Source organism: Amphiprion ocellaris, chromosome 3, assembly GCF_022539595.1.
Source record: "Amphiprion ocellaris isolate individual 3 ecotype Okinawa chromosome 3, ASM2253959v1, whole genome shotgun sequence".
NCBI classification, from domain to species: domain Eukaryota; kingdom Metazoa; phylum Chordata; class Actinopteri; family Pomacentridae; genus Amphiprion; species Amphiprion ocellaris.
The window spans coordinates 10489343-10514488 of NC_072768.1; the positions used below are offsets into that span (position 1 = coordinate 10489343).

Consider the following 25146-nt stretch of genomic DNA (forward strand, 5'->3'; position numbering starts at 1 on the left):
ATTTTTTCTGCGTGCCCTTTCCAGATTTCTTCCTATTGCATCATTAACTTTACACAACAAGTTTACGTCAGCCTCAGTGTTTTTATGCTAATTTATTACTCTTCTACACCATACTATATTACAAAGAGTTTCATAAACTGTACAACTTTTAATATTGGTTAGGCATTGCCAGCATTGTCAGAATTGTGAGTATATTACTCATATAATTATATTTTATCTTAATTATCATTGTTTTTACTAATGTATCATACTTATATCTCATTGCTACTTTGTTAGGTACTGCATTTATTTTTATGTTATTGTAATTTTTTTCTAATCAATATCTAGCTTCAGAATTAATAAATGTCAACTATAAAACCGTGCCACAATAACAGGTCAATATTAGACTTCATGCATATCGAGGCAGAAATACTACAATTTTAAACACAGATATAAACATCAATTTCAGGTAAGGGTAAATTTAAAGTAACAGAGGTGAAAATGCCACCTCTGAAATTATTCTGTTAGGTGAAAAGTGGAGGAAAAAAATAACCCAGTGTGCAAACAAACCTTCACACATCTAAAGAAAAAAAAATTGAACCCACAGACCCCTTTCTTAAAGGTAAACATTTATTACTTCAGGGGTTCCTGATGGGCTGAGAGGCAGTCACTTCACCAGGCTGTAAATGTCATCGTCTCTTTGACACATTAGTGACAAATGAGTCAAGGCTCCAGTGGCAACAGAGATGCTTTGACCTTCCCTTCCCTGGTCTAGGCAACTGGCTGGCTAAAATCATGAGCATCGCTCCACAGAGTACGGACAGGAATGAGGAAATATTTTAGGCATAAAACCAGGTTAGTCATTCGGAAAATGCTCAACACAACAAAGAAAAAGGCATTTACAGGCACTAAAGGAGTTATATAAAATGTGTTGTCCATATAAATCTTAAGTATTTCAACTGAAAATTTTTAAAATGTGTTTAAAAACTGTGCATTGAGCGGGTAGAACATTTTGCAAAACAAGCATGCTGTTTTAATATGTGTGATTTCATATAAATAATGTCAGTAGGGACACTAAATGATGCAATGCATTATTTCTGTGCAATATCTGGCTTAATTAAAGGCTAATGTGTCTTTTTCTGACTTTTGGACTCGGTATTTGGGTAAGAAATTAAAAACATTTATGACACAGTGTATTTCCATTTTAAAACCCATAGTCTAAAAAATTGTTAGTGTGAATTAAAAGTCAGGCAGGCAGAATTTAAGCAAACCAACTCAAAAAGCAGTTGTGTACCGTAGATGAATGGATTGCTTACCAACATTTTCATAAACTACACTTAATGGTGACTTACAACTACATGATAATTCAGATAGTACACAAAATGCTCTTTCCTTTCTTTTCCTCATTGAAGATCTCATATCCCTCTATCACATATTGATGCTTATTCATATGGGGAACAATATGAAACTAACTTAGGCAGGTCCTTCTGAGAAAAATTCTAATCTCTGAGGGTTTTTTTTTTTTTTTTTTTTTTTACGGTGTGTGCGTGTGTGTCTGTGGTTATGTGTGTGTGTGTTGGACTAACATTAGGTTGCCTTCTGGAAGTTTTGACCTGGGCCAGACAGCAAGGCTTCAGAACTGGCAACTGTCTCTCCACACCATTAATCAGGCACACAGAGGACTGTCTTCCATCCAGATGGGGAGCCTCTCTACAACCAGAGAAAAATAAGCAGGCTAATTAATTCTTATTGTTATAGACAGAGGCAGATTAGATGGAGAGAAATTGAGAAGGGAAAAGAACAGTGGTGAATAAGTCACCTTTAACAAAGGCCTGGATTCACAATATATTCTCCCTACATGGTCATTGTTTCTTCTGCAAAATATATTTATAATCTGAAATGCTGTGTGACTGAAAGGGGAGGACAGAGCGACATCACAGCTAAAGGTTAATGAGTGATAATGAGCTTGGCTTACTCTGGGACACAGCGGCAGCGATTAGACCGGCCCAATAGGACACAATAAAACTTTGAGTCCACTTTGCAAGCATGAGTGAGATAAAAGAATATTTCCCACAGGTTATATTTCTATATAGCTACTATGAGCACCTAGCTACACACTGATAGCTAAAGGTAGAAGTGGGCAATGACCACACTCTAGAGTTCATTGGGGACTTTTGCAGGTTTTTTTTTTTTTTTCATGTGATCACAGGGTAAATACAGAAAAGTCTCATATCGTCATAGTTACCACACTGGGACAAGAGGCACAAATTAGCAATGTTGCTGTGATTTGGCAAGTGTAGATCTTGGACTTTAACACTCATGTTCATTAATGTGCATTATTCATAAAATTATTCATCATATATTTCATATATTGTAAGAAATTGACAACAGTTATATTGTGCATAATGCTGGCATAAAACACCAGTATGAAAATAATCATCTAGAGAGCGTATTAGAAGCTTTGATTTAGCCAATCAAATATTAAAATTGAACTGTGCGACTGTCGAAAAACAAGACCAGATGAATTGTGTTTTGTTATTACAATGTTGTGGTAAATTTCCACTTACTGTCATCTGGGTAAAACAAACTATGGACAAAAGGTGCACAATTATCTCCTGCTTCTGGCTGTGTAAGTGTACTTGTACTGCTGGAGTGTACACTGTATCAGTGTATTTGTATTTATGTCACGTTTTTTGATTAAAAAGTTATGAAACTAAGTCCACTTGGGGGAAAAGGGACTTCTATTTTTGCATTCCTGGGAACAGCGCAGCAGTTTGCGTGTGCAGTAGTGCTAAACCAGTGAAACCTCCAGAAACTGAAGCGTGCTGGACACTTCAGTCATTATTCATAACTGCATTTGGTATTTGGCAGGCCATGGTTGGCATCTGTAGTGCTAATATGAATGCTAACATTAGCTAATAGTTGCTAATATTAGGAGAAGCTAAGGTAGCCAAATAAAATGTCTCTGGTCATATTATTTTATATGAGAGTTAAACTGAAAGCAGTGTGTAGCACACAAAAAGTTGGCTTGTTGCAGCCTGTCTGGTGCTTGCTAACTTTACATCTAGGTTTCATGCTTAATATTATTATAGGTACTGAAAAATAAATCATTACAGGAAAATAAACGCTTTTAAGTAAATAAAAGCTTAACTTCACTCTTAACATATTAATACAATATGTCTTAATATTGTGACAATCCCACTGTCTGGTGTGAAAATACATTATGAAAGCCTGTCTGCATTCTGATGATTGGCAAGATCAACAGCTTTAAATTCTGAGGTAGATTTGAGTATATTCTGAAATCTGAATCAGTTTTGTCAGAGAAACAGATTTTGCTTATTGGAAACGCTCTGGAACACTAAACCACACGTCGTTTGTGAAAAGATAAATCAGTGTACAACATTCAAGTCATATGACACAAGATGTCAGTTGGAAACAGTGTCCGAAAGCGAATTGCAGTGTAATTTTGGGTAAAGGCCTCTTTAAGGATGGATAATCTGGAGGAAACTGAAGAGGCTGTGGTAACATCTCTTTCAGGGCATTAAAAGAAGAGGAAGTCTGAAATGTGTTCATGTAGCATGTCAAAGTGGTGATGGATATGTACTCGGTATTGTTTCTAGACACAATGTAGAGAGATTTTGTCAGGTGTCTGCTTGTTTCTACAATGGATAAATAAAACAGGTTGTCACACTGTTGTCTTGGACAACAGCCAGTTAACATCCAGGAGACCTGCGGTGAGCAATCTAACAAAACAGAAAGCAAACAATCTGATGTGTGGTGGTCAAGTACTTTGTTCTAAAGAAGAAAACAGGAGGAAACATTGTCATTTAAGAGCTTTTCTGAGTATTGAACGTTGACTCATATCTATGATTATGATGTTGAAGGGCGGGAGACATGCAAACCAGCTGTTGTTCTGAGGATAAATTGTGTTAATGAAGCACGAAGGCTGATGCCCTAAAACTGCTCCGTGAACCTGGAGGTAATCATCCAGCCTGCAGCAGGGCTGCTGCGATTAGTCAACGTAATCGCTGAAAATCTGTCAACATCAATATTTTTAATCAACGCATCATCTCTTAATTTTTCTCTAAAAGGGTGCAATTCTTTCTAACAATGTTTGCCATTACTGTGTAACCATTGCATCATGCAGTCATTTGTGACACCAGTCACAAATGGTGGTTGGGTGCGCTTCCAACTGCAGACAATGACAGCAGCAGCATTTGACTTGGTTACAGCAGAGTTCTACTCTATTAGGGAAAAGTGTCGAAAGACTTAAGGCTTTAAAAAAATGGGAATATTTCAATTTATCACACAACAATCAGTTGTTTGTACACTTTGCAGAGATTCAATGTCATAACACAGCAGCACTAGTGCAAAGCAAGAGCACCTGGAGGGAAACCACAACTCAGTAGGGTGAGCTTTTTAATATTAACCTTGTAGCTGCTAAATACACTAAAAAAGCCCTAAAGGTCTCTGCTTGCTACCTTGGGAAAGAGTTTCTGAGAAATGCTTAGGCTTCCTGAACTTCCCCAAGGAGGTGAGTAAAGTATCTACCAATCCATCCATACATCCATAATCTGGGCTTATTCTGTTTTAATTGATGAAGCCTGTGCATGTGTTCATATGTGTTGGGCTTGTTGGGACATGAAGCCTTCCTCATGGAAAAATGATTATTTCTGCCATTATTTTGAACACATTTCTTTATGTAAATTTTGTTTACATTTTGTTTGGTACAATGGCACACATTTCGTTAAAATGAAATGCACTTAACTCAAATCGTCAAACAGCCGATTTACTTAATCAACAGAAAAATAGCTGTTAGTGGCAGCCCTTGTATGCAGAGGGATTCTACAGCCGATAAGGAACGTCGCAATTTTGGCGGACAGGACTTGCAGGAAAGCTGTGACAAGGAGGTACAACAGTCTGCTTGTTACAAACTGTGCCAAACTATTTTCTGCAGTATTAGTGTAACACTGAGCTCAATATAAATGAGTTCTGCTGAATCCAAAAGAACACTGAGATGCTAAACTGTGTGAAACCAACAACTATACAACACGGAATATTATGAAATAGAGAAGAATGTAAAATATGTACTACTGTCAGATGGGAATAATGTTAAAGAGCTCATATTGTTCTATATGGGAGTTTTCTCTTTCCATTGGTTTATTATGTAGTTTTAGTACATTTAAAGGGTCAGCAAAATTACAAAACCTAAAATCCAAGCCAAAGGGTTTTATTCTCTCACACAAAAACATTGCTCTATACCTGCCTGAAACACCTGAAACAGTTCAGGGTTTGCTTTGGTTACATATTTACATCATCATGCAACACAACAGGCTAGTGGCTAATTTAGTACACCTTCAAACAAAGAATGGCAGTCCACCATTATTTCCTCACTAAAGTCAGTTTAGTAGGAATGCATCCACATTCTCATAGATCTGAGGTTACAATACAACACTGCCTCTCTTTCATTGGGAAAGCTGACCAATCAGAGCAGACTGGGCATTTCAAGAGGGAGGCCCTAAAGAGACAGACATGAAAATAAAGTGATTCAGTAAAACAGTGTGAAGAAGTGTTATAGCAATGTACACTAGGAGAAAAATATTGTCTTTTTTTAAAATAATAAAGCATGTAAATATATTTTAGTGGACACTATGAAATATTAAGTACTGTAAAACACTAAAAACTGAAAAACGCCTGATAACTTTGTCTATTTATTGGTTGGTATGAGAAATGATTACAAACAATTCTAATATCTGTTGACATTTTTATTAGGGTTCATGTAGTGTAACTGTTTGCAAATTTTTCTACTAGCTTAGATGATCGTATATGCAGGAACTAATATTACTAATATTACTTCTACTTCTATATTAACTACTACTAATATACAACAACTGTATTCATAAGTATACATATTTAAGTATCTATCTCATGACAACACATGGAATGTACCACTCTGCATTTTATATCACAAATAAATTAGATGAGTAGAATTAGCTGATACATTTAGGTTAAATCAGGAATAGCAAGGAAAGTCATTATACGAGTTAATTCCTGGCCAAATATGAGGTGCAATATCATTATTCACAGAAATGTCTCGTGTCATTTACAGAACAACACCAGGTGTCCGTCAGGTGTCCAAACACAACTAAGTTCTTAACTTGTCCAGATAGGGAGCTGACATATGAATCTGTATTTCAGTTTTCTGGTGTTGCCTAAGACCATTAATTGACATTGTTGTTCAGCAAAATTGTTGAGAATTACTTTTTTTTATGTTTATTTGCATAAATATCTTGTTTGAATATGTTCATTAAGTAAAACTAACTTGCCTAATGGCCTGTTTTATTCATGCAGTGTGGTGCATGGGCCAGGGACACTTGCTCTCTTTCTTGTGCAGACATTGTCCCTCATGAACCTGCGAGCATGCTCCTCAACCCCATGTGAGGCTGTGAGGGAATCTATTATTTTTTTCAATCCTGAGGGAAGGAGAAAGGTCTCCAGCATCATTATTTTCCTTCAAAATGTAACTGACTTTACTGCACACCCTAATTTGCGTGCCATAATTATAGGTCATGCTCCCCTTTTGTAATTTAGAAAACCTTTTGTTCTTATCAATAATGAATGGGCTTTAGCAAATCATGGTGCTATAATATTTTGATATTATGAAAATGCTAATGCGTCAGGGACCTTAAGCCTTATCGGCCAGGTCCGATGCTCTATTAAACAGCCGGCAGAAGAAGTTGGACGCAAATTGCTTATGTTAATGCCCCAGTTGTACCCAGACAGCATGAGGAGTCTGCAATTAATTTCATCCAGGCGGTGGATGGACAGGCAAATTTATTTCCCTTCCACAGGATGGTGGCTCCCCCTCCTTTCTCACAGGTCTTCATGCATAGAATTGGAAAGGCTGTGAGAACAAGAGATAGAGGGTAAAAGGGAAAGTGAGAGGGGAGCAGTAACTTAGGAGCAATCTGTGACCTAATTGAACAGCAGCAAAAAGGGAGGGCAGCGTCGGGGAGACAAGAGGCGAAATCTTCATTCATTCCGCTGACAAGTGTTTTCACAACTTAAACCTGTTTTATTAATTGTGTTTGACATTTCCCTAATTACTTTCATTTACATCACATCAGCTCCTTGCAGATGATTAGACTGCATATCAATTCAGTGCGGTATTGGAGGACAGCGAGAGGACTGGATAGTGACTGGCGTTATAAAGTGTTTTTTTATTACAAGTAGTCCGATACAATAAGACCTCACATACTCAGAGTGTACCTTGCATCTCTGTCAATCTTTTGGGTATTTGTAGTGTGAAATGAAAATAAAGTTTCAGCATGTTAGATGCTTGAACAGAGTAATGAACATACCAGTGTCCAGAGTCTACCTATGCTTCAAACAGCAATCTCTACTGAGGACAGTTAGCTTTGATGTCTTGTAGAGCACAGGCCATAAAAAACTTGATTAATTGACACCACAGTTTCCAGTTATATGAGCACCTATCTTCAAAAAAGAAGTCACACAAAGTATGTTATTTTTATCCTGCCTTGAGAAAAAAAAACACACCTTCTCACAGGAATATGCAGGAACAGAGAGCTTAGGTATCTGGCCTCACTGCTCATCTTGTTAAAAACCCTCATTGGGCCTCTCAAAGGAGCCGTCAACTGGAGACCCCACACCTTCTCCTTCACTGTCCTTTCATTTGTAATCGTACACTCCATGGACAATTCCCATAGCTGTGATGACAGCATTGGTAAAAAGAGAGTTTTCCTCAATGGACCGGTTGTGAAACGTCGACTACAGATCATCAAGAATCCAAGCTAAACTCATGAATGCAACCACATAAACAGTACGATGTCATAGGATAATGAATGTAGGTCTGCAACTAATTTGATTGTTTAATTAACTTTCTAATTGTTTAGTCTGTTTGGTAAGAAAAATACTCATTAAAACTCACACATATTCAGTTTACAGTGATCACTGACCGATCATTTTAGCTCCAAATAAAGTGCTGAATAGCTTGGGCAAATTTATTTCCATTTGGATGACACTAGTTTCCATTAAATGCATTCTCAGTGAAGCTGTCTGAGGGAAACTGAAGATTCCTGAATGCACCTCTAACCTTCAATCCATCTGCAATGTAGGATTGTCTGTTTAATCCAAATAACAGTGATTCTTTCATTTTTAAATACATAATAGATACAGATGAGGATGACTCATAAAAATTTATACCTCAATTCTCCTTTTTTAATTTATAGCCTACCCTCCAGGCACATATTATTCAAACATTAATATAAAAAAGAACTGTACATCAAAAAGTGTCAGCTTTCACTTTTCCTTCCATTCACAGTCATGCATATTATATGTAGACTAGGCTTGACTGCTGCCCGTCTTATAACAATTATACGTTAAGTAAGTAGCAGGTTGATGGATTGATTGATAATGTCCATATTCTGCATTCTATATCCTCAATTTTTAATGACCTTTTAAACACCCTTACCTTTCACTTATATGTTTAGATAATACACTTTATGCAAATTGTAGAATTCTATAAATTTTAGATTTGTCTCTATTCATCTTCCTCTGTCTGTGAGAGATGTTCATTGAGAAATGTGATTAAAATCAAGTTGAAGCCATTCATTTTCCAAGGCATGCAGCTGAAAGTGTGTAGTTTCTCCCTTATCTACACACAAAGAGACAAAACAAAGCTCATGTATAACTGGAAAAAAAAAAACATCCATCCATCCATCCATCCAAATAACTTGTGTCAATTGCAGTATAACACTTCCTTATCGCTGTAATCAGTATCAATACTATTGAGATCAACCTCTGCTCAGGGATTAATTAGAAGATAGATGTAGGCTAATCATCCTGCATAATGTATTGATGTGTATCTTGTTTCATTAACAATCATCAACAATTCACTCATGTGATGTGATACTAACAAACTGTTTGCCTTAGCTACAGGGGCTAGGTAAACACTCAAATGGCATTTCCTCTTTTTTTTCTGTCCCTCCTTGTTTTTTTTTTTTTGTTGTTGTTTTTGTTCTCACCAGTTTCAGTCCCTTATGTTTGGTAATCGGCATTGCTAAGTCAGAAGACATCAGCTTGACTCTATAAATTACCACCTGATCCTTTCTTCCTGGATAATTAGGTACCCATTAGTTCTAATCAAGTAGTTACTTAATTATTGCAGTAATTAGTCTAATGGTCTAGCAAATTGAAGCTTTATCACTTTCGGATACTTAATGTTCTTGGCAGAGTACATCACAAGTGTCAAGGCTTGGGCTTCGGCAATCAGGCAGCAGAAAACAAAGTTTATACCGTGTCATGAATAATATTGGTCTGCTCATGGTTTGATGTGAAAATAACACAAGTTTATGTTTGGTTGTGGCAAACAAGCTGTATATAGAAAAAAAAATTGCAATTTGGGAAATAAATTTTAATTTGATTGCAGTTTCACAAAATGTCGCTAACAGCCCAGAGAGGAAGGGGTGGATTGTATTTCATGTCAGGTTATCGTGATACACTCACATTAGCCTGCTTGAACATGGAGAAACACCTCTCATACCAGTGAAAGAGGGCAAGGTTAGCAGCTAGGCCAATTTAACACTTTATCAGTCTTTTTATAAAAATGCATGGTATTCAGTTCATTCAGTTTTCCTTATGGGTTGTTTCAATGTCCCATCACACAGTAGCGACACCAGACGTTAAATGTGTGTTGAGTAGGGACTGAAAGCAATGCTCCAACAGTAGGACTCACACAGGCCACAGATGAAAAGTGAATGGGTTGTCTTCAAAGTGCAATAAATTGGCCCTGGCTTGTCCATCATCACCTTCCAATTAGCTGCAGTTTATAGAGTCTGCCAGAGATGGAGGACACTGGCAGGCGAAGAGAGTCATCTGAAAGGTGACTGAGCCAGAGCGCCGAAATTAGACAGAGCTTACTTGTGACCCAAACACCCTCCATCACCTTGACCAGTGGACCACATGGGCAAGACAAAACACGAGCATGTAGACACGATGTAATGACTGGACAGGAAAACAAGCAAGAAACAGAAGAAAATAAACAACAAGCACGAAACCTATTCAAGTTCCTGGTATGTCTATTCTAATTTCAGACAATGTGAGTAGCAGTACAGTATCCAGCAATATGGATAAAATGCATACACTGATTGCGGAACTAGTTACACTAGTTACCACTGATTAACCCAGGAGCATGCTGTAACTGAATACTAGGACTGTGAATTTTATGCACTAAAACACCAAGTCAAATTCCTTGAATGTGAAAACCTATTTAGTAATGAAACAGTGTCTAATTTTAATTCTTTTTTTCTACAAATTCACATTGTAAATTTAAAGCCAACGTGCATAGGCATATACACGTAGCGTAGCATTGTAACATTTTCAAAATCAGGGAGTCACTGAAAACGTTCTGTGTAATAAAGATGAGTGTGGTAAGAGCTAGTGAAGAGTGCAGACAGATCCAGATCCATATTTTCCTCCTACAATTGCGGGTGACCATAGTGTCTAAAGTGGTGAAAAAAGTTTTTGAACACCTTTAAAATTTTACACAGTCTCAAATATTATCATGAAATATTTGTGGAAAAAATCTTTTCTGTGTTTCAACAGGTGTGGCTGCATTAGATAGACATAAACAAATAGAAATGACTTTTTTGTTTGTTTATTGTTTACAAGACAAACTAACAAAATTAAATTCTACCAAAATGACCCAATGCTCAAAATTTCTAATTTTTAAGGAACCAATCAATTTTAAGTTTTTAATGGCTGTTTTAGGATTTGTTTAGTATTATGGTTGTGATTGTATTAAAAGAAACTGCACTTGAAGACCAAAGAGTGATTCTTAATGCAATATTTTACAAATGTATGGGGTGTCCGAAAACTTTTTTCCACCACTTTATGTGGACCAGCAAAGCACAGTATTGGACCCAACCTATTGCTCTTAATTATCTCGTGGTTAGATTGGAACCAACTCAGCATCAAAGTGAGCTGACAACTAGCAGGTAGCAGATGCAGTTTGGGTTGGAGACATGGCCCATATTTTCAATGGATTTTGGTCACTTCTACCTTGTCTCATATACTGAGATAATATGAGATACTGCATATTTTACAGCTTGGCACAGTAATCAACTCCATTCATTTTTAACGGTTCTGACAACGCACCGTTTTCATAGTTTTCTCTACATTTATGAGCTGTTTTCAACCATTTTCCAAGTTTCCACAGATATAGATTTGATTTAAGTGGATTATGTGGACCAGTGATTGAAAATTTTATTTTAGGCAAATTTTCAAACCTGGTTTTAAGATGTAATGGACTGGAGAATGCTTTTTCCACTGACAACTAGAATTGCTAAAATTACACACTTACAGCAAAACAATGCAACACCAGATTTTTTTTTTCATTTCAGCATTTTTTTTTGTTCCTTTCCTTTGTCTGTCACCCTCCATGACACTACATCTTATGATTCCTGCCTGCAAGTTAAAGAATAAGCATTTTTAAATAGTTAATGTGCGACAGTTGTTCATCAGGTACCATAGTTTAAAGTGTAAACACACATTGAACAGATGTGTAATATAAGCAAGTACAGACATGTAACTGTTCACAACTAACCTGCTCAAAAACGTCATTAAGCAGAAGAAATTAAGCCTTCTTATATAGAAATATTGCACTCACAGGATAATGTGAGATAACGGACATAAACTTGTCCTCTTTATGTGACCTATTTGTTGCAAAAAGCAGAATGCCCCACAAGATGCCTTCTTGGAAAAAAAGTAAAAGGCAAAAGTCTGCAGTGCTCCTTGCCATATGACAGGAGTGTGTGAAAACTGACACACAAGAGTTTTCAAATTGGGGCCCGGGGAGCCGAAGCATAAAATAACTTCAATCTCAGCAGCTCTCCAAGGAATAGAGCAGAAGTGCGACCAACAACAACACAACAACAGAGAGGCAGGAAGGGGTGAAGGTAGGAGTTATTAGAGGATAAAACATGCCTCTCCATCTCACTCCCTCTCTCTCAGGAACCCCAAGGATGATCAATGGATTTAGTCAGAGGGATATTCAAGCAGAAAATTGCTGCCTTTTTGCTTTTCTTTGAAGTATTTCCAGAATACATAGGTTGAAAATAACAGCACAAGTGCAGTCTCTGCCAGAATTCCTGGAAAAAGGGGAGAAGAAGGTGGGGGAGGGTGCTGGCTGGGCACCCAATGTTAAAGGACGCAGGGAGGGCCTAGATTGAAACTTTGCAGGTATAAAATTGAAGGCAGCCAGCTGAGCAGACATAGTCAAACTATGGCTATTTTTCAAATGGGAACCTTGGTGTCCAACATGGAAATAAATAAAATAAATAAAAACAGAATAGTCCAAGTGCCAAGGCATGGGACAAAGCTGTGCAGAAATGCTTGCATGACTTAGCCCCTCCAGTTCAGGTGTATTCACTTCAAAGTTACAGTTAACTGTAAAAATATTGTCTATACTAACTCTTCTCTTCAAAAAATACAAGAAACTTTTTTAGAATGAAACTATAGTTCACTATTTTGTTCAACGTTTGTGGGAGTTTGTTTCTTACATAATACAAAACCATTTTTTTTTAAGGGTCAATGTGATGGTGAAGGTTGACAGGCGGAACTCAAGTGGTAGATAGTGAAGACCTCCCCGGCCCCTGGGGGCCCCGGTGGCACTGTGCAGATGACAGCAGAGGCATGTGGCACACTCGTGGCATTATGAATAGGACACAGCGATGGGGGACCGGGCTTCTCAGCTCCCTGCTGTGTGGTGTGATGGCCTCATCTGTTTTCCCATCGCTACTCTAATACATCTGCAGCACATTCCCTACTAATTAAGATTCCACAGTTCTATTTGTCATAGGATGGAAAGGATATCACAGAGGGTAGTTTAGCCATAGTTTTTGGATTAATTGCTGGGCAATTCACCACACGCAAGAATGCTTAGTGAGCCCGAGAAAGAACACCAGTAACAATAAGTCTTTTTTTTTCTTGTGTTATTTTTATAGAAAAGCCTCCGCAGAAATGGGATGTGGAAACTATTTGTAACAGCCTACTCTCCACTTATATTATTAGTTAGTAATGCTTAATAGTGTGCAGCTTTTGTAGTCATTGTTTAAAGGCAAGATTGTCCAAAAATGACCATGTATTTGTCCAGACAGAAACGTGCAGTTTTGTTTCATCAGACGCAGCTTGCTATATTTTTCTAAACATGGCTGTTCCATATTCTGGTAGAAATGGATTTTCCTAAAATTACTGACATATTATCAAGGTAAAACATATAACAGTAGTGGTCTCAGTGGTGATAACTGCAGTTCCTTCACTATGAAATCTTGAGCTGTTGCCAAAGAAGCATTGTCTACTACGATGGTGTCCAGTCTCTCAAATGCCTTTCTAATGGACTGGACATGATGAGTTTTGTCACGACTGCATTATTGTTTCTTGTAGGTAACCACAACTGTCTCACAAATCTAGATATTAAACTAGTTCATCTCAGCCTTAAATGCTGCTGAAAATGCAAGTGGCTGGTTAACAAACTGGAACACATAAAAAGCATCAGGTAATCCTGTCTTTTGTAGTCTGAGACATGATGTGTTTATTTCAGTTTTTGCATAGCCAGCTTCATGTTCCAGTAATATAACAGAAATAAAAAAGTGACACATCATTCATTCTGCATTTTAGGGTTGTTTGAGAACAGAGCACTACATCTTAGCAAAGGCATTATGCAAAAGTTTCACAAGTACAATGATTAATTTTGTGAATGCATACTTCTTGGTGGTAAGGCAAATCTCTTCATGTTATTTTGAAGTCAAGCCTGGAAAGCCAAACATATCCTATGTTACTTCAGCTTAAAAAATGTTTTAAATCAATTGGCAAAACAATTGATTTAATTTTGAATACTTAAAAATCTGGTATTAATTTGCAATACTTGGCATTTTCATTGTATAACAAACGTAAATAAACATCTAGTGTCATGCATAATGTATTTTCTAATGCTGTCCTTCATGCAGGCAGACATACAAAACACTACATCGTACATAAGCCAAAATACTACAAGTAAATCCTAGAGAGAATAAAAAATGTCCTCCATTTTCAGCATGGTTCCTATCATGTCAACAGGGAAGGATTTCTTTTTATGGTTTAATTCAACAATAGCATTTGCGATTGGGGTTTTGGGCATCTCAAGGGCATTCCTGGTGAAATTACTGAGACTCTGCACCATTTATCACAGCCTGACATGTGTCATGTTCCAGATTCTGGTGCAGAGAGGTTACAGCTGAAGACAGCTCTCTCTTTGTTGAGCAGCCATCAAAGACAACATCTCGTATTTATCAAAAAAAAGGAAATCCCGACAAGAGGATAGGAACTACAAAAATGCTGTCATATATTCTCAAATGTCCTCATATTTAGACATATTAATCTGATACAATATTTAAGAAATCTAAGGACCTGTTACTGTCACAGATCCAACCTTAACCCCAGAATAACACGAGTTCATTAGTATGTTTACTGTCTGGTTGGAGATACGCTACATGGTGCACTTTTAAATCAAACGATGATTAAATACATGCAAATAAACCTTGCATTGCAGTGTCAACACGATCCAAACGGAACATACACTGATGACAGTTTGAGTATAGTTTTCTGGCTTGAATGTTTTGTATCAGGGAAATAAATCATAGATAATTGTGCTTCAAAGGGCACCGATACATTTTAAATGCATTGTGTGTGCTAGTTTGTTGTTAAGTATGAATACAGCTTTATAAAACTCCCAGCAAAGCCCAATTTAAGGTAATAAATTTGTACATTATGTTTAGTTTGAAATGTTAATTTACCTTTAACACTCTTATATGTTGTCAAGCCAGTGGTCCATTGCATTTACAGCATGACTATTTCTGGAGCACCATTGTTGTGCCATTATAAACATAACCAAATTAGTCTAAGTGAACAGAGAATTTTCAACTCTTTGACAGTAATAACTGAAAGCATGTTATGCACTGTAAGTTCTTGTCGTTGTAACCTCACTGCAGGACATTATTTAAAGTGTGCAGATGGTGGTCTGCATTGTCTGCCTGACTTTTAGCAGTGTAACAGCATAATCACACCCCATTCACGACTCCTTTGCTCTTTTCTCTATTAACAAAGATTAGAACTGATAAAATTATGTGTCATTTCTCTCTCAGTGCTCACATGCTAAGAACAGTGGGCAATATATAGAGGCCAATTGTTTTTGCACAGTACTCTCTTATCTATCAAACAACACCAGCAACGTAAACTGTTACCGTTTCATTGGAGACGACCACATGGGTCAGTTTTACAGATCAAACACACTTAAATTATTGTTAGCAGCAACTGACGATGAAAGAAAACAATAAAAATGCTCACAGTGACATGGAAATAGTCTGGTTGTCCAAAGCCAAAAAGTTACTGAATAGCTACTTACTTTACTGACTCACAAAAATGTCGACCCTGATAATAAGGCAACTACAAAAATCTGTATTTGAGAAAAAGAGGTGAAGGGAATACTTTCATGTTTGTCTTACTACTGCCCCTTTTTTTCTCAGAAATGAAAAAAGCTATGTTCGGTGGTCAAACTGGTCCTGCACATGCTAGCTGTGTGTTGGGGGATTCCAAAACAGTTTTATTTAAATGTGACATGTATTCTATGTCGGCTTGCTAACATTAGCCAAAGATCCAATTACCTTCAGGAGTCATTTAGTTTAGTTATTATATAGACAGTATGTAACAGCACTTCTGAGGGCATCATTTTGTGGCCACCAAGCCTGCAAAATTGGTATTGCTGTTGCTACAGATTGCAGGAATGTCTGTAAACCTGAACATCTTAGTTTCTATTTGTACACAGCTAAATAGAATAGATTATGGTAGCTGATGGCTGACTCACAAAAGTGAAGTGGTGAGTAATGAAACATTACTTTTGCTGATGAGCAGTTTGCAATTACTTCTTCAATAAGCAATGTGAATGAGTAACACTTTAGTGTTACAGAAACCTGACAACAGTAAGAAATAGAGGACAAAAAGCAATAAAAAGTATAGGGAACTATACTTTAGGGGTCCATATCAGTCACATGTATGTGTTTTGGCTAAACAACAAACCTACAGTACATGGAAGTATCAGAATGTGTAAGGAAAGAACCTGCCAGAGCAAACACAAAAGGGGAACTTTGTTCTAAAACCACTGTAACTGTGGATGATTGAGCTTATTCAGACAGCTGAAGCGTATCAGTGAAACTTTGGAATCCTACTTTTACATCAGTGATAATTTACACCTTTTCCTTGCTGGGTTAATTATCTGATTAAGGCTTAGAGTCAGCATAAAACCACTTAGTGCATCGATTAAACGGCACCCTGCTGTGAATAACTACCTAAATCAAGGTTTAAACAACCAGATCAAATCTCGTCTTTCCCAATTAGGAGGGCAAACTTTATCGGTCTTTTTTTCCAGCTTTTTGTAAACAACAGTCTAATAACCCTAATTTAAGGAGATGTTTTGAATGAAGAAAGTCTCAAAGAAACCACTGCAATTTAAACCTGTTGGATATGCAAATTCCTCATGTTATGTGTAAAAAAGTGTTACCAACACCATCAGCGCCTCACAAAACAGCTCTCTTTAAAAGCCATGTAAAATGTCATTGTTTAAAGAGTGCATCAATAAATGCTGACATAGTTAAATGTAAAGTACCACGCGGGTGGGGGGAGGGGTGTGTATAAAATTAATTAATTCTACTACCATTATTTATGACTTAATATGATATACTGGTGTGCTTTATAATAACACTGAATGTGCATATTTCTGGAGGAGACAGTGGAGTAATTATGTAGAATGCCTTTTACCATGAATGTACAATATTAATTACAGGCGCGGTTGTTTATCAATTGTGAAGCACTGTTTAAAAGCTGTTTGGAAGATTGCCACGATGACCCATGCTTGTCTCCTATCTTTTACTTTCAACTGCTCATAATGTGACACAAGACATCCTTTTCCAGACCGCTGATGTCCAGGTTAATAGAGGAGGAAGTGATGAAGGAGATCCCACTGTGTAAAAACGTGCATAAAAAGAGCTCAATCCATGATTCAAATGCATGTTAAAACTGACAAAGGCACAGAGATAAATAACAATATTACAGCATAAATAAAGGACACACGGTATAAACTGTTGACTGTGTACCACTGTAGCTGCTGGGCAGCAAGTGTGCCATGAAATACTGTAAACATTGTATTCTGCAGGTTTATGTGCACCATTTATATATCCACTATGTTTTCATTTGTCTCACATACCTCTTCAAAAACAGCCAGGTCAAGAACCAATTTGGTCCATGTGCCACTGATGTGCCATCACAGGCATTACACACCTAATCCTCTACATTATGTTGGATGAGAATCTGCACTCTGATGGTCTAAAGCACTGAGGAGGATTTCATCGCAGGGCCTTCTGTCTCAGACTGGCATGTAATAATCATCTGACATAAGTGACCAAACACTGTGCACAGATAACAAAAACTGGTAGAATTGTTTGTCTTCATACGTGCAGAGTCCAGTGCCATCGGATATATTTACAGCAATCACAGGAAAACAAGATATAGTGTATTGAGTTTGGTGGATACGGTTTAAAATGGAAGGAAAAGACTGTTGGTCGAAATTCTCATGGATTGATGGAGAGATGAAATCATTACATTTAAATTAATGTAACTAAAATTACAATAATTCTTTATGGAAGAATTATTCTAAAGTGGATGACAATTCAATGTAGTTGCACAAAGTACATTTTTTTAAAGCATGTTTTGTTCAGATCGACCTGAACTGACCCAAATGCGTACATTGGGTAAAGATCTACATCAGTCAACCAGGCTCACATAAAGAGTTGTGTGTCCATTGGGACAACAATTAAGGCACAATGTAACAATATCCTGGGTTGAAATCTGAACCTGAATATTTGATGTGTATTTTTTTTTTTTGGCTGATTTCTTTGCTTTTCAGAAAAGCAGACATGACGTGACAATTAAAGCAAAAACTGCTCGTTCAACAACTCAAGTGTTTGGAGCCCAAACAGTAAGGATCCAAAAGATCAATGCTTACCTGATTATTTCCCCTACTGAAAATGGCCTCAGTCTTTCAGAGACACACAGTTTTAGCTTAGCAAGTGGGTACTGTGTGAACTTGAATGAATCCTATAAATTAACATAATGGTTGCACTGCACAAAAACACAAGAACGCAGAAAGTCCAACAAGTCTGATATGAGAAATGGTGTCAAAGAGGCAGAAATAGATACATTTCTCTAACACAAAGATTGAGAAGATGACACACGATTCACTCAAATAAATGCATCATTCAGTAGTTTAAGTATTTCATCAAAGACAAATTCAGGAGTCAGAGTCAGAAAAAGAAATACTAAATCACTGGAGTAATCCTTGAAAAGCTGGATACTTAATATGGTGAGAGATCTGGTTTCTTATGTGGAAAAAAAAGATGCCCAGACTTGCTAGTTATCTTATAATTTTCACTCAGGAGCAGGACAGCTCAGTAGAACACAGTTAATGAATAATGGGGCGAACATGAGTAGCTTTATTCCTAATAAAACTTCCATAATAACTTTCACATTTTTACTAGCTTGTACAACTGTAATTTTACCCCAGTGAATGAAAAATACCTCATAAAAAAATCACCACTTTCACCTGGGGTAGAGAAATTTTCCAGCCAAGTAGCAGGATTGTCACTGGCAGTTTTATGCTGCAGATCAGTGGCTCTGTAAAGCTTTCATTTATTACATGTCAGTACTGTATATGTGTTGTGTTTCTGTTACAGCAGGCATGCTTGGAGAGCATTACATGTACAGCTTTAAGAGGACAGGACAGATATCAGACTTACACTGAGCCATGTATCTTCACTGCCCTCTACAGGATGAACCTTGTGATGTGGTTGTCCTTATGCCCCCAACACCCTCTTTACCCTCTGCCGCCCTCAAGAGCTTTTCCTTTAGTTTCCCATACAGATAATGTATAATTACAGTTTTTGTTGAGCTAGTATGAAATGACACTTCCATATTCTAAATTCATTCTAAAATGTGTGTCACCAAACAAGAATCCTAAATTATCTGTTGACGCCCACATGAGCAATCCAAGATTTTACAAGTGATTATTTTTATCCTGTCTTAAAGAACAGGTTAGTTTAAGGTTAGCTGCTGCAGTCACCTGCTGCACATCTCAGAGAGCACAGAGTAAGATTATCTGGCACTGAGGTCACTGACCTAACTGAGAGCTTAAACAGCAGAGCAATTAACTCACACACAAATCCGAAACCTACACAGACCTGCTTATCCTAAAGACCTTGTTTGTCTGCATATTTGTCAGACTCAACCCTTGGAATTTCAAATTTTAAGCAATTGCTACTGCACCATCTCCAGGAGATTATTTGTACTCTTCTTGATGGGAAGATAAAGTACAAAAACAAAAAAAGAATGCAAAAAAGAAAAATCACCAATAGTCAGCTGCCCCTTTGGGCCCAGCTGTCTATATGATTTAAGTGGCCATGTGAGCATATTTGATGGCAACTTAGGATAACGTATTACAGCTATTAAGGGATAAAAGCAACCTTGCACAGTACTTACAGCAAATACATGACAGCTGGAAGTTGTCATCAACGCTAATCTAATAACTGTTTTATGTGCGACCCTGCATCTAGATGCAACAATACATAGTGGAGAACAATATTTAAAAACAGGTGTTGCAAAGTACCCATATTACAATTGACTTCTGGCAAGATTGGTGAAAGAATCCTAAACATTTAACGTTGCTGTATTGGTACCTTTTTTGGTGCTTACACACTGTCCTTTGAGGTAAGAACCAGGTTACCTATTCCTGTCTCATAATTTAGCTACTCAGAATGTTAAATTATGTCTTACATTTTAAAAGCAGGTCTTGTTTCAGCTCATTAATGTACAACTATAGATCTATTTTAGAGATATCTACACTTGTGTGTCCATGTTATCATGTCACTGATCAACTTTCATCACTTTGTTTTTACACGAGCGCTCCCCTTTTATCAAACGCATTATTATAGTAGACCTTTGGAAACTGTGCGTGACCCATTAGCTTCAGAGTACAAAGAGGTGATTATGTGGCATGCGTACAAATGAACAATTAAAAGATTATTTTGGGCTCAGCTTTACACAACACAGCCACTGATGTTGGGCTTGTGATGTGCTTTGAAAGGCAACATTGTTACATTTGTCCCGGAATCACCTCCCGACAGCATCTTCCTTACTGTATGCATGTGCGTGCTCTCACACTCTGTTGAGTTCACTCTCTCTCTCCTCCCGCCTCAAAAACTCGTCTCCTCTGCACTCTCTCTCCATCTCTTCTGTCTCCAATCTGTGTGGGGAAACTGAGGTAAATGTGCCAAACTGCCCTTTTTAGGTCACACTAACAACACAGCACGGTTCACTCGGGTTTCAACCCAGCCAACTTTGGCCGCATTCATGGCAATATGGCACTTGGGGTCATGGCATTATCTGTGTGAATTTGTCACCAGATATAATGGGCTAAGTGAACGACAAAATCATCTTGTGGATTTACTGGGCTGCCGGCCACTTCATCTCCACGATTCAGAGAAACATTCATAAAAATCAGCCGATCATGTTGTCTCTTGCAAAAGGTAGCATGTAAGGGCAAGGGGGTCAATGGAGGTAAAAGTGATCTGGCTCTTTAAGAAGTGGCAGAGGGAATTACTGATACTGTGCACAAGGACAGACAGAGCAGCTGCTGTCACTTTTAATGGCATCATAGATTGCTTCAGAAGCACCATCGCTGGCTTTAGGTTCTTCTGTGATAGTAAGAGGTGGACAGAGTAGCCCAAACCTTGCTGCTTTATTGCATTCTCTGCCCAAATGGGTGTCACCCATTGTCAGAGGTAGACTGCTATTTTATAAACCTGAAAAATGTCCCACAGAAAAGCCTCGCTTTTATGTAGCATCCTTGTAGTGCAATGTAAACAAAGATTTTGCAGGATTTGATGCATTAAAAAAAAATCTCATCTTTCCAATGACCCGAATATCCAAACAGCATACGGCGGACACTTTCAGGCATGCCACATCACATGTATACAGTGTATATATTTTTAGCATGAGCGAACACAGAAGCAACTGAGCCGTGCAACATCAGCCACAAACGTGCTCCCGCAGTCTTTCAATATGTTATTTGCCAGTTTGTCCTACAGTGGAGTGAAAGCTTCTTAAAAATATTTATTTCCACGCTCTGTCATTTCTCACATTCATCACTAGAGTATATAATAGGAGTAGCACTGTGTTCTCCTGCCACTCATTTGTTATCTGTCAAAATACACTTGCTTTCACATTAAGAGGGCAGCAGTGACAAGCTGCTGGTGTGTGCATGTGTTTGTGGGAACGTGCACGTGCGTGTGGCTGTGTGCGGCATGGGGGCTTCAACCGCCAGAGCAAAGCAAGCTGCACTAATCTGGCTTGATCTGCGACTCCCCCCTCATCATCTCATTGGGTGTGAGGTCTTGGGTGTGGTTATTAAGGACACTGATCTTAAATGGGCCTTCTGCTTGTTCACTGATTATTACTCGTTGGGCAGCTGTGGATGGGATCACTGAGCTGTTTTCCTAAGTGATGGAAGTTTGAATATTACATGGGCGATTCTGCAAAAATAAAACACAATAAAAAAATCAACACTGGTGCTCAAACAGCAAGATATTTATATTTTCAAACTGATTTACAGAACAAGATTTGAATCACTTTAAATGTTATTTTCTTTTTCACAAGACAGAATTTGTTATCAAAGTGAGGTGATTCTCTGCTTTTTTTTTTTTAGCTAGTGAGGAGCCGACAAGCATGTAAAGTGAGAAAGAAAGGGGCTGTATGTGTTGAGGGGACAGTAACAAGTTGCTTCGTCAATGCTGGAGGGAAGTAGACCTTGCTCAAGCTCTGAGAATAAGTCGGAGCAGAGTGTCAGGACCTGTTAGAGGTTTAGAAGTGCTATCCACAGTTTACACCCATGTCCAGGGGTACGTACCCTTCCAGCAACCTCTGCCCTATCCAGTTTAGCTGTCTCTGGGGTTAATTCCATGTCCTGGAGCTGAAACAACAGGATCACAGCCACAGCACTAATACTCAATAGACACTGACCTACTTTGTGGGATTATACGGGTAAAAAAACAGATCCGCTGCCCTAATGCCAGCAATGAAAATGATCTAATGGTCCTAACTGCTCTGTTTAATCTGAAAGCATGCTCATGTTATTAATTTCTCATTATGGGAATGCAGTTGTCCTGATGGGATTAAATGCCCTGCTCTGGCTCTCTTTCATTTGGTGACCTCCCCACAGAAACACAAAGGCTAAAAACCATCTGGCTGGACACTCACTCTTGTCCTTTGTTTATTTGTTGACGTCTTTCATGTGTTTGTTTGCGCACAAGAGAGGCCGAGGGTTACTCATCCACGCTTAGACTTCATAGCAGTTTGAATTTAAGACACTGGAGGTGCAGAATCTTTGTGATTATGTTTAAAACAACCAGATATATAGAATTGTGTGTGTTATATGGAAACCTAACATATTCTGGTGTTTTGTGCCTTAGTAAATTCTATAATAAATTTTACACATTAAAATGTGTTTTTTCTTCATCTGTCAGAAACACAGAACATCAATATAAAACACTACATTATTAGACGCTTGTACAAATGACCTTACAAGTTGTTTCTTCCTGTGCAAATTAATGCTCAAATGGACGCAGAGTGCCCTTGGCTGGTTGTACATCCAATTTGAACAATCAAAATCTATTTTTTTGGTCCATTACATCACCACCAGGGGGCACTTGATTCATCAAGCATGCAGTGTGGTGTTTGACAAATTGCCGTAGAGGTAACACATGTATTCAGCAAGGGAATTAGGGAATAGGACTGGGTTTACAACCAGCCTCCCACCCTCCCATCCCTGATTTTCTTTGTGTTTAATCTGCTATAACACAACAGCCAGCAGCTGCAGAGGAAGAGTCGCTGTAACAACATTGTCAGTGGTACATAAGCTTGTAGTCAGGTAGAAAGGACAGAAAATTCACAAAATCACAGAATGCTCACTATTTATCAGTTTCCTTTAATTATGATATAAATTAACACAATATGTATCACAGAAATAAGCATTGACCAGTGTTACTTAAGTGGAAAAAATAAATGATTCTCTAATACATCAACCTACAGTAAAACTTAAACGTTACTTTGTTTGTTGTAAATGTTTAAACTAGGAGTAAATCAACAAATTGCAAGTCCTATTTAGATGTAACATAAGGGTAACAGGTTCACTGATCTTCAATGGGATTTTAGTCCAGAGCTGTGATTTTTACCATCATAATAAAAAAAAATAAAAGGTTAACATTATTAATGTACAGACTGCACATAAGCTTGTTTTAAAGTAATCACATCTAATACATCTACCCCGAATGTCCTGGTTGTTCTTTACCTTCATCTTTATCAAAAGAAGAAGAAAAATTCTTTGATCAGCTCATGCACAGAAGCTTGCAGCATATTCACCAATCTATCATAGGAAATTTGGATATGAAAGGCAACAATTCAAATGGCTGAATAAGCATAAAATATGTGTAAACTGGAGGCTTTCAGTGTACCTAATAACACAAACGTGACATGTCGTACATCATATCACCCATTACCAGTTAGCCATCTAAAGAAAGCTGAAAATATGCAGGCTGTTGACAGATCAGAAAAGCTATTTGCATCACCCTGTGGTGTCTTCTCCTCATTCTCACCAGCAGTAGTTGCTTCAGTGTGTGTAAAGTGTTTAAAAACACTAACGTTTTAAGACTTTATTCACAGCGATCCTTTGTTACCGCTTGGTATTTTAACAATGCACATTGAAGATAAATGTATATTCATTTAGCTTTTACCACCTACAACTGTGCATTTAAAGTACGCTTAATTTCACTTAACGCTATAATGTGTCAACCTGTTGTAAAAAATCCCAAATGTGACATTTTTAAAAGCACAGCTATAACAAGCATATTTAAAGCTTGTACCTTTAAGTTCAAAGAGTAAACCCTGGGAGGCGAGTGCTATGAATTATTTGCAAGGGAAAAGGCATGATGCATCTTTTAACATGTGCAGTCATTTCAGAGTGCAAAACCTACAAATGTCACGTCCTCTTAAGTTCAAAAGTAATTGGTCAGGCTGCACAACAAGGCACAAGGGTAACGAGGCAGTTTGCCACTGTAACAGACTCAAATGACATACTGTGTAGCATGTCGGTGAGCTAATAGACCCCCTCGCACAAGGAGAGACCACAGTTTCATTCTGTCTTATCAAATTAAGCTACAAAGTGCAATTCTTTTTTTTCACCCATAAGAAGCATTATTCATCTGTGCAAGTGGATTTTTAAAGGTTAGCAGAGCTGGACAGCTGTTAGTAGTTATATTTACATTAATAGTAAACAATTCAATCCTTAAGTGCAAAAAATGTAAGTATTATTTATTTTGTTTAAAGGGGCAACTTGTATTTAGATTTTTTTTTTTAAACACTGCTGCATTTTGTTAAAAAAAATAAGTATATATGAAAAGAGCATTGGATAATTCATTAGTCTATGCAGACAAGTAATTGCACTTCAATGCTATAGGTGAGCAGAGGAGTGACACCCTAAAGTGTCAGAGTGTAAAGGCCATTAAGAGGGCAAACAGGGGGATGGTGTGCATTAGAGTTGGCTCATGGAGCAGCGACTAGGCCCTGTGGTGCATCACAGCTGCAAGGAAGCGGGTGACGACAAGGGAAGCAGGTGATGTGCTCCAAGTGGCCCTCCACCACTTTGCAGCCAGCAGTGTGCTTCGCTATACCCGTGAGATATCAGATGTCAGATCTGATGAATATGGCTCACATCACAATGCAAATAGAATTCCTGTTTAAAATTATCATCCCAGTACAGGGTTTTCAAGCACAAACGCAAAATATAATAGAAACACGTGGCATTCTGAGAAAATGTACACATTCTATGTTGCAGAACAGCACAAGACGTAGGGGTTATTAAAGACAAAGTAAAAAACAAACACTACTGAAGCCTGTTTATTATTATTATTATTATTATTATTATTATTATTATTATTATTATTATTATTATTATTA

The 25146-nt window shown here is 37.7% G+C and overlaps 1 long non-coding RNA gene across 1 annotated transcript in view; it reads right to left on the reverse strand.

The window, feature by feature from the left end:
• Positions 1–1252: 1252 nt before the first annotated feature.
• LOC111564867 (uncharacterized) overlaps positions 1253–25146 on the reverse strand; it is a 58676-nt gene continuing 34782 nt past the window's right edge. Inside the window, exon 3 of the long non-coding RNA XR_004846903.2 lies at positions 1253–1689. This is a non-coding gene — a long non-coding RNA (uncharacterized LOC111564867). The remainder of the gene's footprint in view (positions 1690–25146) is intronic.